The following is a 3,371-nucleotide window of genomic DNA, read 5'->3' as shown; positions in this document are numbered from 1 at the left end:
TAAAAAAATTATTAAATTTTTTTTATGTTTTGATGTATTAATGTTAAAATTTTAAAATTAAATATTATTTTAATATATTTTAATTAAAAATATTTTAAAAAATAATTATAATCATGCTAAAACCCTGAGATGTCAAAAAAAAACACTAATGATTTTAAATTAATTTTTTAAAATTATATTAAAATAATAATTTTTTTATTTTTTAAAAATTATTTTTAATATGAGATATAAAAATAATATTAAAATATCAAAAAAAATATTAAAAAATATATTAATTTAAAATATAACAAATTAAATTTTTTTTAAATATTTTTAAATTTCAAAAACAAACTGTTATACATCTATGAATTCATGGCATCTCTTATTCTCTGGTTCTTCGAGGGCTTGCAAGCCCTCTTTTGACAAGTGAGACCAGAGAGACGAAAATATCCCTTTTCTTGCAGGTGAGAGTTCTGCCACGAATAAAATAGAGAGATCCTACCTGTTACAGATCCACAAAACCAGAAAACCAAATTAAAAAAAAAACAAAAGGATAATTAAATAAATCAAATAACTACCATAACTTTCAATCTGGAAAACAAAGAAGATTTGAATAGAACATCGAACAAACAACTTTCTATTCTTCGTACAATTCAGTTTGCTGTTGTGTTTAGAAATTGAGAGTTAAGAAGGGGTGAGAAAAAAATTATAAATAAATAAATCAGACCATGAAAAAAACTAATTAATTATTTAGAATATTTAAAACAATCTAGTTAAATTTAATTTTATAAATCTAAAATTGATAAACCCAAACCATAGCTAAGCAAATCAACCATCTCCATCCAGGCTCCCGCATGCCACATCCATCATTCTTAGGTGGACATTTTTTAACCATGACTTTATTTAAAATTATAATAATGACAATAACTGCAGTTTAAAATATTTTTATTATATTTTTTATTTTTTAAAATTAGTATATTAAAATAATTAAAAATTATATTAAAAATTTTTTAATCAAAAACAAATTCAACTCGCTCAAGTACCTGTTCTGTGTTGCGCGTTCAAGTCCTGCTCTGTGTTGCGAGATGAGAGAGACGAAAATATTACATTATACCCTCTGAGAAAGCTAATCTAGTGTAATTACTGGCATACCCCTCTAGCTCTATCATCTAATCTTGAAGAATTCGCTACGTTCAACTGAAGGACAATTTTGTCTTCTCGCTATCGAGAGGTCGTGAGTCATTTTCATTGTCCATTGAAAAAAGAATACCCTACCCTACCATGTTTCGCCTCAAAAGCATTCACAGTGCAAAACTTTCTGTATTTGGCGTACATGACTTATTTATATTAAATTTAAAAAATATATTTTAAAGTTTCTTTACAGTTTTTTAACATTCAATTTTTTAAGAGATATATAAAAATAATATGTTTTAGAAGAGAAAAGGCATAGTTAGAACATTAAGTAATATTATATAAGGCATGTGGAAAAAATACTTAGTTTTTCTTTTATTTTTTTATTTTTTTCTTTTTTTTCCAAAATTATCTTCTACTTCTCTTTTTCCCCCCACTTTTTTTTTTCGTTTTTCTCCCCCTTTTTTGGGTTTTTTTTTTTTTCAAGATTGTCTTCTTCTTTAATGGTAAAATTATTTTAGAAATAGGTATACAAAAAATATTATTTTTTTGAAGTAAAGATTACTTTTAAAATATTAACTTTTTCAGGTAAAAATTTTTAAAAACTATTCCAAACACACATCATCATCATCATCGGTTCGAAATTAATGTTTGTAGGAGTAAAACATTACAGCTGATTTCCTTAAAAACGTTGTGGGTCCAAATGCGAAAACATTTAATCAATTATTATAGGTTTCCACACGTTTACCATTGAATTCTTGAATAGCAGCTAGACACGTTTTTTGTACTGTTGCTTCCCCACTGCAATGTTTCTATTCGCTTTGGGACAGCCATGCTGGCGCATCCCATGACGAAATTGAGGTCCCAGATTCGCAAGAAGCTTCTCCTCCCGCAAAAAATTAAGCTCCGGGACTCGCCTCCTTCAAGCACTTAAGCGAGTCTCCTTCTCATCCGGCCCGCGTCACTTGTTTATTTTATCGCTGTTGAAAACTACTTATTTGCTTGGGGTTCTTGGAAAATGTTTATTTATTGAAAAATAATTTTTAAAATTTTTTTATATTAGTTTTTTATTAAAAAAATAATTAATAAAAAATAATTTCCAGTTAATAAAAAATACTTTTTAATTTAAAAAAATTAGTTTAGTTTTTAGAAAAGTGTTTTTTTTAGTTGTGTTTATTTTTTGAAAAATAATTTCTGAAAAATTATTTTCCAAACTTTCTTGTTTTTATTTAATGTTAGAAAAGTTGGTCAATGAAAAACACTTTCTAGTCAAAGAAAATTTAGCTTGGTTTTCAGGAAAGTAATTTCCTGAAAAATTTAGATAGAAAACACTTTTGGAAGTTGTGAAAAATTTAGAAATGTCATTATTTATTGATTATATCAAATTTGATCCTCAAACTTTTGATTGTTATATATATTTTGTTTTAAATATTTATTTTTCAATTTAATTTCTTAAAATTTAATTTTTATATTAACTTTTGTCCTTATTTTTATAATTGTTATTTGCTTTTCTCCTATCATTTATTTATTGAAATTTTTATCTATCAAATTTGGTCCTCATTCTTTTGATTGTTACTTATTTTATTTGAAATACTTTATGAAATATTAATTATTATTATTTTAATTTCTTCATCTTTTTTTTTTAGATTTAATCTTTATTATGTTTATTATTATTTATTTTATCTGAGATAATTTATAAAATTGTATTTTTTTTCAATTTTATTCTCATTTAACTTTTTAATTTGTAAGACTTGTTCTTCATTATTTTAATAAACTTGAAAAAAATAAATTATTTTTCAGTTCATTTTCCATAACATAACCAAACACTGGAAAGTGTTTTCCAATTCATTTTCCATAATATAAAAAATAATTAATAAAAAATAATTTCCAGTTAATAAAAAATACTTTTTAATTTAAAAAAATTAGTTTAGTTTTTAGAAAAGTGTTTTTTTTAGTTGTGTTTATTTTTTGAAAAATAATTTCTGAAAAATTATTTTCCAAACTTTCTTGTTTTTATTTAATGTTAGAAAAGTTGGTCAATGAAAAACACTTTCTAGTCAAAGAAAATTTAGCTTGGTTTTCAGGAAAGTAATTTCCTGAAAAATTTAGATAGAAAACACTTTTGGAAGTTGTGAAAAATTTAGAAATGTCATTATTTATTGATTATATCAAATTTGATCCTCAAACTTTTGATTGTTATATATATTTTGTTTTAAATATTTATTTTTCAATTTAATTTCTTAAAATTTAATTTTTATATT

General features: G+C 23.5%; 2 long non-coding RNA genes across 6 annotated transcripts in view; one reads left to right on the top strand and one right to left on the bottom strand.

Annotated features, from left to right (window-relative positions):
• LOC105134773 (uncharacterized) overlaps positions 1-3,371 on the bottom strand; it is a 20,084-nt gene that overhangs the window by 6,076 nt on the left and 10,637 nt on the right. The gene's annotated exons all lie outside the window — the stretch shown is intronic.
• LOC105134774 (uncharacterized) overlaps positions 1-3,371 on the top strand; it is a 25,642-nt gene that overhangs the window by 17,828 nt on the left and 4,443 nt on the right. The gene's annotated exons all lie outside the window — the stretch shown is intronic.

This window comes from Populus euphratica, unplaced genomic scaffold (genome assembly GCF_000495115.2).
Source record: "Populus euphratica unplaced genomic scaffold, PopEup_1.0 scaffold120.1, whole genome shotgun sequence".
Taxonomy (NCBI): Eukaryota; Viridiplantae; Streptophyta; class Magnoliopsida; order Malpighiales; family Salicaceae; genus Populus; species Populus euphratica.
The sequence above is the reverse complement of the archived record's forward strand: the minus strand, read 5'-3'. Positions and strand labels throughout refer to the sequence as shown.